The sequence below is a fragment of the Sciurus vulgaris genome, assembly GCF_902686455.1.
Source record: "Sciurus vulgaris genome assembly, chromosome: 1".
NCBI lineage: Eukaryota > Metazoa > Chordata > Mammalia > Rodentia > Sciuridae > Sciurus > Sciurus vulgaris.
In genome coordinates this window covers 40,230,794-40,242,416 of record NC_136461.1, presented here as the reverse complement: position 1 = coordinate 40,242,416, position 11,623 = coordinate 40,230,794, and the positions used below count along the sequence as shown (strand labels likewise).

The window sequence follows — 11,623 nt, the reverse complement described above, 5'->3', positions numbered from 1 at the left end:
GAAGCTGAGGCAGGAGGATTGCAAGTTCAAAATCAGCCTCAGCAATTTAGCGAGGACCCAAGCAACTCAGTGAAAACTTCTCTCTAAATAAACTGCAGGAAACAGCTGGGGATGTGGCTCAGTGGTTAAGTGCCCCTGAGTTCATCCTTGGTACAGGTAAAAAGATGAGCAAAAGAAGTCTGTCTTATAAAGTTGAAGAAGGAGAATGCAGAGGTGGGTGCAGAGGGAGGCTATGAGGGAATAGTAGGAGATCTTGAACTTAAACCAAATTCTATGCATGTATGATTTTTGGTTGGATGATCCCAACTACTGTGTATAATTATAATGTTCTAACAAAAAAAAGATAAACAGTGACAACTTGGAAGGAATTAACTTTATGTACTAAATATGAATACTTGAAAGCAAATGTTATTTTGGCAAAGAGGTGATAATAGCATTTTTCTTTATTTAACAAAAGATTTTAACAAAATCAGAAACCTGAAAAGGTACAAAAGATAATATTAAGCAAAAAGAAAAAGGACAATTAGAGGATGTGTCTTTTTTGTGTGTATTGATAACAATTTGTTTTCAAGTGACATTATTCTTTTTTGTCTTTTTTCCCCAATAGATCAGCATGTAGTAATTATATTTAAATGTAGTTCATTTTAGCAATGGAAATACTGCACAAGTTATTAATCTACCTATTGACACGTGTGTTGAATATATAAAATTAAAATGTAGATTATGTTAAAATGAAATACGTTTTTATTTAAGATTAAATATATTTTGTTAGATCATAAATACCCATAATCAAGAGTAATTTAATTTGCCAAGATGAAAATATTAATATGCCAGAAATAACCACTTTCTTTCATGGCATGTCTACTAGAAAGATTTTTATTGCTTTTCAAAATCCTTATGGGTAGCATGTGTGCATATGTATTTGTGTGTTCATAGCAGTAACTAGGAATTTCCAGGGGTTAGATCCTGAAGGTACCCTGAATTAATATGGATATAGAATCTTTAATGAAAGGTCATTGGTGACATACATAGCTGACCTTAGGACTCTGTTCCTTATACATTTCTACCGAATTTTTAGGACACCTTCATGAAGATAACTGTAGGGAGTTCCCTGCTGTCCAGGGGACATCTTATAGTTGGTATTTGTTACCCATGGAGAAAGCCTTAAACTGTAGAGTATGAGTTAGTTGCCTCCCACCTTGCTCTAGTAATCCCAGGTTGGTTGTTCTGAACTTTCCCAACAAGCATTGGCTCAGAAAGAACTCTCAAAGTTAACATTGTGGCCAGATAAGGGAGAAGGTTATATTACAGAGTTTTGGTGGTAATTAGTGACTATACTTAATAAACAGTGTCTTTTAATTCTTACTGCTTTAAAACAGTCTCACTGAGTTGCTTAGCACCTGGCTTTTGCTGAGGCTGGCTTTGAACTTGCAATTCTTCTGCCTCAGCCTTCCCAGCTGCTGGAATTATAGGTGTGCGCCACTGTGCTGGGCAAGACCCCAAAATTTTTAAAAAATATTTTCAATCCTGGTTGGTTGAATCTGCAGATGCAGATATGGAGGGTCTAATATACTATGTACAGGTGAATAGGCATTAGGAAGGTGAGGAAGAGATACAAAAACTCAGATTAGGTCTATATTTTTATAATTCTCATAAAAAGTAATTATAGTATAGAATAACTATAGAGAATTTGGTTCCAACGGTTAAGATGGATGTACTCATATATAATTCTTTCAACCAATAATAATGGACATATCAAAGGACAGAATATGATTAGTTATCAGGTTGCTGATAAAACTGTGCAAATCTTGTGGTACAAAATCTCAGGGCAAAAATTCCTTCTCATCTTTTCTTATGTCCAACTTTTGCTTTGAACATTTTTGGTGACTGGGAGATCACTACTTTGTGAGGTAATAAAAGTTTACCTCTCTATCCCTTATTGATTTACTCTAGACTAGTATGGAGGTCTTTTTTCCTACCACATGAAAGCAGTGTTGCCATTAACTATTATTATCTGAGCCCTAATTTTTCTAGTTTTTTTCCCTATCACTCATTGCTTGGTTGCTTTCTGTGTATATTTTAAACTGCAAAGAAATTATAAACTGTATTTACTAGACTTGGTTGTGGTAGTATCATTACAACAATACTAACTCTTTAAGGGTTTAGAGCAAGCCAGGAGAGATTACTCAAATGGAGACTCTACTTATTTGCCACTTAATTGAATCAGTGTTTCTACTTACTACCTAATCCCTGTAGGTAATGGTCCTAAGATGGATGTGCTTATGTTAATGGTGGGGTAACTCAAAGGTAGACCTTGGGAATGAACAGAATATTCCAATAGATTTTGAAGTAGAATAAAATGGCCTCTCCCCTAGTTTTGCAAATTGTATTACTATTGGTGCAGTTATGTTAGAATTTTGGCATATCCTGAGTGGATTAAAATTTAAAGTCTCACATGAATAGGTAAGACATGTGCAATTAGTTCACTTTCTGTTGCTAGTAAGAATACCACAGACTGGGAAAATAATGAAGAAGAATGGTTTATTTTGACTTATGGTTCTGGAGATCCAGGGTTGACGGGTTTTATCTGGTGAAGACTTTGTTACTGGCAGAGTGCTGAGGTAGTACAGGGCATCATGTGGCAATAGTGTGCTCATGTGTTTCTTCTGATCTCTCTCCTATCATAAAGCCAGTAATATGCAAATATGAGTGCTCTACCTGGATGACTTTAATCTAAATCATTTCCAAAGGCCTCACCTCTAAAATACAATGACTGTATTCAGTTTCCACCCTCTTAATAGCTCACTGGGTACTAAACTTCAACCTGAATTTTGGAGAGAATAAACCAAATTCAAACCATAGCATACTTTCCTCATTTTAAGTTTAATCCTTTGGACTTTTCTGATTTAATAGACAAATTCATATTTATTTTGGTCATTTTCATCCTTCTGCTCTTAAATCACCTCTACAAATTTGCTCTATCAGTTTTACCCTATATTTCCTTTTTCTTCTGTATCTCCATTTCTATTGTCTTCTATCTTCTGACCCTGTTTTCAATTTAAAAACTTCCCAGTCTACTCCCATTGTAAAAATATCATCCATTGATCCATTCTAGATGATTCCATATTTTTCTTCCTATCCCCTCATGATTTTCATGTTAATGTACCTTAGGGAGCTGTCTTCTCCTTTTCTTTTCCACCATACTTCATCCCATGATTTCTAGATAATCATCCTTTCCTTGAACTACCCATTGTATGTGTGCTATTAATTCACAAAGCAGCAGCCTCATTCTTATCTCTTCTTTGGAACCCCATATTCAGTTGCTTATATAGGACAAAGATCAAGTTTTTTGGTATGGTTAACAAAGCTTTTTGTGATTTGTTCTTTTATAATTTATATTTGAACCAATACCTTATGCTTGTTGGAATACTTTGATGCTTATATTTTTCTTGAATTTAGGTGATTTCTTTGTGGGGGGTGTAGCTCAGTGCTAGAGTGCTTGCCTAGCATGCATGAGGCCCTGGATTAAATCCCCAGTACTGCAAAAACAAAACAAAACCAAAAAACCTCTAGAATCTCATGTCTCTGCCTTTGTCAATTTTCCCATTGCCTGCCTCTTAGTTTTCTTAGACTTGTGCATAGGCATTGTCTTTTGTGAAGCTTTCCCTGACAGTTACTCACTTTCTTATATCTCATTCTCTTTAAAAAAATTTTTTAGTTGTTAATGGACCTTTATTTTATTTATTTATATGTGGTGCTGAGAATTGAACCCAGTGCCTCACACATGCTAGTCAAGTGCTCTACCACTGAGCTACAACTCCAGTCTCATTATATCTCATTCTTTTGTATACTTTTGCCATTGCATCTATCATATTACTTTGTAAATATTGGTTTGGTTTCTCTTATTAATTGTGAATTCCTTAGAGTGAAGAACTGTGTCTTATGCATTTTGGTATTCCTGGTGCCTAACCCACTTCCTAGTCCACCATGTGTTCTTTTATTTGGTAGTGGGTATTGACCAGGGGCATTTGACCACTGAGCCATGTCCCCAACCCTATTTTGTATTTTATTTAGAGACGGTCTCACTGAGTTGCTTAGTGCCTCGCTTTTTGCTGGCTGGCTTTGAACTCGAGATCCTCCTGCCTCAGCCTCCTGAGCCGCTGAAATTATAGGTGTGCACCACTGTGAGCGGTTCCACGGTGTGTTCTTACTGAAGTAGTTAGTGGAGATTGAATTAAGAACTAAGTCATTTCTTGAAATAAGAAAAATATGTGGTTGAGATTTTTGGATACTGATTTCATCATTAGAAAGTAGCACTTTTAGCTTTGTGTCTTTTGCGTGTGTAAATTAACATCAGTTTGTTAATCAGGGCTTTGTGCACTCTTAGATTTAGGACTATGTCCTCTTTAGCTCTGTTGCCAGCACCTAATCTTCTGCTTATAGCAAATGTTAGATTATCAGTGCTTGTTTTGAATGTAAGCAAATTAAATTGAAATTAGATGGGTGGATATGATCAAAGTAGGTTGGTTATATGCATCTATGAAATTATCACAATGAAGCTCATTATTTTGTACAATTAATAAATGCAAAAATTTTAATAAAAATTTGATGATGACATGCTGCAGAAATATCATGTGACTAGTAGCATTTATTTTTATTTTTGTATCTTAAAGAGTAAAATGTTTTTCCCTCATTGCTTTGCTGAAGTCTAGATTTAGAAAATACGTGTTATATTCTTGACATTGCTAGTCAAGGTATCTATCAAAAAATGTTTTGGCATGATTTATTGATAATGAATATACATTGTGACTCCTAATGACCACACTTCTCTTTCTTTTTCTCAGAAAGGATTTTTAGGCCAACATCTCTTTATACATTTGTTCTAAAATTTTGACATGAAAATACTATATTTCGTTTTTTCTCTCTTTTGAAATTCTCCTAACATTCCTCCTATTAGGAAAAATATCCCCAAAGATTTCTTGTTGGGTTGTGAATCTCATGGTTTTTTAGTACATTTGCAGTTAGTTTGTATGTCATAGATTTACAGATTTAAAGCTCAGTGAGCATCAAGTAGATTTAATACAAAGAAAATCACAATGTAGACTTATCAGTCAAACTACTAAAAATCTAAGGGAAAAAGACTATTTAAAAACATTCAGGTAGGGGAAACATTCCATGAGTGGAACAGTGACAAGCATGATAGCTAACTTTTCCTCAGAAAGAAACAGAATCTGAAGGACAATGAAATACCTGTCAAATGTAAAAAGAAAAAGAAATCGTCTGACTAGAATTTTATACTTGCAAAATTATCCTTCAAAAAGTGAAAGTGAAGTAAAAATATTTTTAGAAAATCAGAGAATTTGTTACCAACAGACCTGCATGTTACAAAAATGGTAAAGTAAATTCTTTGGGTTGTAGAAAAATGATAGCAAGTGGAAATATGAATCTATACAAGAAATGAAGATCACTGAAAATGGCATACATGTCAGTAAGTTATAAAAAACTATATTATGTAGAAGTAAATGTATAACAACAGTAGCAAAAAGGAAAGAAGTAAATACAAGTTTCTGACTTTACACTAGGTGTGGTGTTATCAAAGTAGATTGATAAGTATGGATCCATATTGTAATTCTTCAAACAACTACTTACAAATAGCAATATAGTCAATAGATGTGATAAAATGAAAAATCTTAAAACAATTTTAAAATTCTTTTACTCATTTTTTTATGTGGTGCTGAGGATCAAACCCAGTGCCTCTCACGTGCTAGGTGAGTGTTGTACCACTGAGCCACAACCCCAGCATGGAATATTTAAAATATACTTCACCTAACGAATGCAAATAAGGAAGAATAATTGAACAAAAACAATTGGGACAGATTGAAAATAAAACAAAAAAATATGATAGACCTCAATTCAGCTATGTCAGTAATTATGTTAAATACAAATAGGCTAAACTAAAATCTAAAGGTAGAGATGAAAATGAAAGACTGGATTTTGCTCTTTAGAGCATTGTATGTACGTACGTATGTATGTATGTATGTATGTATATATGTATTTATTTTTTGTATGGGGGATTGAACCTAGGGCGACTTAACCACTGAGCCATATTCCCAGCCCTTTTTTTTTTTTTTTTTAAATATTTTATTTAGAGCCAGGGGCTTGCTGAGTTGCTTAGAGCCTGGCTAAGCTGATGTGGCTGGCTTTGAACTCATTATCCTTCTCCCTCAGCCTCCTGAGCATTTTAATATAAATACCCAAGTTAGGTTGGACATAAAAGTATGGAAAAATATACCATGTAGACCCTAACCATAACAAAGCTGGTGTGATTAATTAGTATCAGAACAAGTAGATTTCAAAATGAGAAGTGTAGCCAGAAATAAAAAAAAAAGTTCTGGCTCTCTGTTTTACTTTCTAGCCGTTGTATGTCATGTGGCTTCTTTATGTTATCTTATCTGTAAAATGCAATTAATATTTGAGCTGTTATGTTTGGCAGTGATCCACATTATTATTAATCCTCCCAATAACTTTGTAAGTTGATTGTTACTCCCATTGCATTAATGAGGCAACTGAAGCTCAGAGATGTTAATAACTTTTGTAAAGTCACAGGGCTAGTAAATGGCAAAGCTTGCATTTGAAGCCATTTCTGCTTTGGTTTAGATTACCTTTTTTTTTGTTTTAACTACACCTTATTTCCTGCCAAAATACCTTCCTGAATGGTATTGCAGTCTGTGTATTGCTTGCATAGGAACACACCTAATTGAAAGAGTTCTCCTGGGATCACTTACCTAGTTCATTATGCCCCTTAGGAATCCATCCCTCTTTATCTCATAAAAATAGCTGTATTCAAATGTTATTAATGGGCTGTGATTGAGAAATTTTCAGAGTTGGCATTATGATTTTAGTACTCATCAGTACATTTCAAAGATGTCCCTTTCCCAAAATGCTCTATTAACAACTACAGCCCAAGATTTCTCTAGGTAGATGTTAATTTGCCACTATGACAAAACAGTACGGAGATTCCTCAAAAAACTAAAACTGGAACTATCGTGATTCAGCTATACTCACCTGGGTATTTATCCAGGGAATAAATTTAGGTTAAGATAAATAAAAAAGACAAGTGGCTTAAAACATTGTAGTCCAGTTTGAAAAAAGAAGATATTGGCATTTTAGATCATGTGATTAAAAAATTATTAATGCATATTAATTGTACACATTGATGGGTTTCACTGTGGCATTTTCATATATGCATGCATTGTGCTTTGATCATATCTCCCTTCCCTTCTGTGCTCCCTTTACCTCCTGGCAATGTTCTCCTTCCCTTCCCTAATATTTCCTCTTCTTTTTCCAGGTTATCTTTTTTTTTTTTTTTAAGTTTTTTAAATTTACACATATGAGAGAAAACAGGAGTTGTTTTTCTGTCTTATTTCATGTAACATGATGTCCTCTAATTTTATCCATTTTCCTGCAAATGATAATGATTCCATTATTCCTTACGGACAAATAATATGCCATAGTGTTTATATATACTATTTTTTTTAAATCCATTCATCCATGATAGGCACTTAAGCTTATTCCATATCTTAGCTGTTGTAAATACTGCTACAGTAAACATGAGTATATGGGCATTTCTTTTTCTTCTGTATGCCTCCTTCATTTCTTTTGGATAAATACCCGGAGTGGTATAGCTGTATCATATGGTATTCTATTTTTAGTTTATTGAGGAACCTCCATAACGTTTTCCATAATGTCTATACTAATTTACATTCCCATCAACAGTGTACAAGGGGTTCCTTTTTCTCTGCGTCCTTGCTAGGCTTTGTATTTTGAAAATAGCCATTCTGACTGGTTTGTGACGGGATCTCAATGTAGTTTTGATTTGTATTTCGTAGATGGCTAAAAAAAAAAAAAAATTAGCATGTTTTCATATATTTATTGGCCATTTGTACTGTTTTGAGAAGTGTCTGTTCAAATCATTTGACCCTTTGGATTACTTGTTACTTTATTGTTACATTTTTTGAGTTCTTCATGTATTCTGGATATTAATCCTCCATCAGATATGTAGCTGGCAAAGATTTTCTCCCATTTTGTAGGTTATCTTTTCATTCTTGATTGTTTCATAGAAGCTTTTTAACTTGATGTTGAAATTTTAACCAGAGGTGAGATTAATTTGATTTAAACTCCCATTTATCAATACTTGTTTTTGTTTTCTGAGCTATTTTAGTTCTATTCAGGAAATCATCGCCTGTGCCAATATCTTAAAGTGTTTCACCTGCTTTCTTCTAGTAGTCTCAGTTTAACCCATTTTGTCCCAGATAACATATTTGTCCAAGGTCCTATTTATAAGGTGGCTTATATAGGTAAATGATACTATATTGACTGAGTCCTATTTACAGGGCAATCTGTTTTCTTTATTAATAATAATAAAGGATATATAAGCTCTAGATTATGATTGCCATCCTATTTTAATGCATCTTTTTCAGTTTTTGTTGAAATATTCATAGAATCAAAGCTTTAGATTTAAAGGATAAGGTCCTTCATTGAGGTCTTTGGTATATTTTGAATTGATTTTTGTACAGGGCTGGAAATAGTGGTCTAGTTAAATCTTCTACATAAATGTGAATGTCTACTCTTTTCAGCACCATTTGTTGAAGATGCTATCTATTTGAATATACGTTTTTGGCACTTTTTTTGAGAATCAGTTTGCCGTAGCTGCATGGGTTTATTTCTGGGTCCTCTATTTTATTCCATCGGTCATGTCTGTTTTTATGCCAGTACCATGCTGCTTTCATTACTGTGGCTCTGTAGTACATTTTAAAATTAGGTTATTTGATGCTTCCAGCATTGTTCTTTTTACTCAGGATTGCTTTGATTATTTGGGGACTTTTGTGCATCATATAATTTTTAGGGTTATTTTTTTCTAGTTCTGTAAAGAGTGTCATTGGTATTTTGGTGGGCAGTACTTGAATCAGCAGATTGCGTTTGGTAGTATGGCCATTTTAATAATATTGATTCTTCTAATCCGTGAACATGGGAGGTCTTTCCATCTTCTAGTGTCTTCTTCAATTTCGTTTTTCACTATTTTGTAATTTTTATTGGTAGAGGTTTTCACCTCCTTTATTGAGTTTATTCCTAGGTATTTTATTTATTTATATTTTGAGTATTGCAAATGGGCTTGCTTTCCTGATTTCTTTCTCAGTGAGTCATTGTTGGATTTCTTTCTCAGTGAGTCATTGTTGGTGTAGAGAAAAGCTACTGATTTTTGCATGTTGATTTTGTTTTGTGTAATACTGCTGAATTTATCAGTTTTGAGAGTTTTTTGGTGGGGTCTTTGGGGTTTTCTAAGTGTAGAATTTTATTATCTACCAACAGGGAAAATTTGACTTCATCCCTTCCTTCCTGTTTGTATCCCTTTTATTTCTTTTACCTGATTGCTTTGGTTAAGATTTTAAGTACTGTATTAAATAAGAGTGTTGAGAATGAATATCTTCATTTTGTTCCTGATTTTGGAGGAAATGCTTTCAGTTTTTCCAGTTTAGTATGATGTGGGTTAAAACTTTGTTATATATAACTTTTATTGTGATGAGATGTGAACATCCTATACATAGTTATTGAGGGCTTTTATTAAAGGATATTGAAATTCATCAAAGACTTTTTCTGCATCTGTCAAGATGATCATGTGATTTTTTATCCTCTATTCTATTTACATTCTGTTACCTTTATTGATTTGCATATATTGAACCATCCTTGCATCTTGAATGAAGGTAACTATTGTGGTGTATACTCTTTTTTTTTTTTTTTTTGTATTGGGGATTGAACCCTGGGTACTTAACCACTGAGCCACATTTTACTTTTTATTTAATTTTATTTAGTTGTAGATGGATTTATTTATTTATTTATTTATTTATATATGTGGAGCTGAGAATTGAACCCAGTGCCTCACACATGTGAGGCAGGTGCTCTACCATTGAGCTACAACCTCAGCCCCTTATTTTTTATTTTGAGGCAGGGTCTCACTAAGTTGCTTAGGGCCTTGCTAAGTTGCTGAGGGAAATGTTTTGGACTCTGTCACTCTCCTTGCTTGTTACTGATCTCCTCAGACTTTGTGTATCCTCTTGGTTGAATTTTGGTAGGTCATATTTGTACAAATTTGTTCATTTCCTCTAGATTTTTCAGTTAATTGCCACATAGTTAAAAAACAAAACAAAACTCCCTAATCAGTCTGGATATTATTGATATCTATTGTAATATCCCTTTTTGTGAGTCTAATTTTATTTGTGTCTTCTCTAATTTTTTTTCTTTTTTGTAGTATTGGGGCTTGAACTTAGGGGTGCTGCACTGTGGCTTTATATCTTTAGTTCTCCCCCACCCCTCCTTAACCTTTATTTTATTTATTTATTTTTTATGTGGTGCTGAGGATGGAACCCAGTGCCTCACATGTGCTAGGCAAATGCTCTACCACTGAGCCACAACCCCCGCCCCCCTAATCCTTTTGAATTCTGAGATATGGCCTTGCTAATTTGCTTAAGGACTCACTAAGTTGCTGAGGCAGGCCTCAAACTTGCAAATCTTCTGCCTAAGCCTTCCAAGTCATTGGGATCACTGGTGTGCCCCACTGTGCCTCTGGCTAGTCTGCATCTTTTAATTAGAGAATTAAGATCTTTTACATTTAGTTGTTTAGGAGAGGAATGTAGTAGTCCCTGTCCTTGGGTTGTTTTGAATATTCTATTTGTTTCTTCCTTTCTTATTCAACTTACATATTTACTGCTTTTTCTGTATAATAATGTTTAATTCTTTCCTAATTCTCATTTGCTTATCTATTCTAATGAGGTTTATTCTTTCCCTCAAACTCCTGTGGTTGTATTTATCTTTCTTTTTTCAAGTATAGGATTTCCTTTTTTATTTTCTATAATGCTTGACTACTGGTCATGAGTTCTTTCGGTGTATGCTTATCATAGATGATCTTTATTTCATCTTCAATTCGAAAGGGTAACTTTGCTTGGTGTTGTAATCTAGTTTTGAAGGTATTGTAATCTAGGTTTGAAGTTTTTTTTTTTTTTTTCTTTCCCTTACCAGGAATTGAACCCAGGGGTGCTTACACACTGTGCCATGTTCCCAGCCCTTCTTATTTTTTATTTTTAGACAGTCTTGTTAAGTTACCTAGGGCCTTGCTAAGTTCCTGAGGCTGGCCTTGAACTCACAATCTTCCTGCCTCATCACCCAGCTTGAAGTTACTTTCTTTTAGGGCTTGAAAGACATCATTTCATGCTCTCCTGGCCTTTAGAATTTCTGCTATGAGAATCTGCTGCTGTTCTGATGGACTTGCCTTTAAATGTTACTTGGTACTTCTCCATTACAGATTTTGTTATTTTTTCTTCGTTCTGTACTTTTGGCAGTTTAACTATAATATGTTATAGAAAGGTTCTTTTTCTCTTCATGTGTATTTGGGGTTCTAATTGCCTTGTATGATGTCCATGTATTTCCCAAGATTTGGGAAATTTTGTTATTTCACTTAATGGAGTTTCTGTCCTTCAGCGTGTGCTATTCTGTGTATGTTTGTTCTTTTAATGGTATCCCAGAGATCTTCATAGTTTTTCTCTATGATTTCTTTTTTTTTTTTTTTCTG

General features: G+C 34.1%; 1 protein-coding gene across 1 annotated transcript in view; it reads left to right on the top strand.

Moving 5' to 3' along the window:
* Window positions 1–11,623, top strand: part of FAF1 (Fas associated factor 1) — a 488,868-nt gene that overhangs the window by 31,066 nt on the left and 446,179 nt on the right. The window lies entirely within an intron of this gene.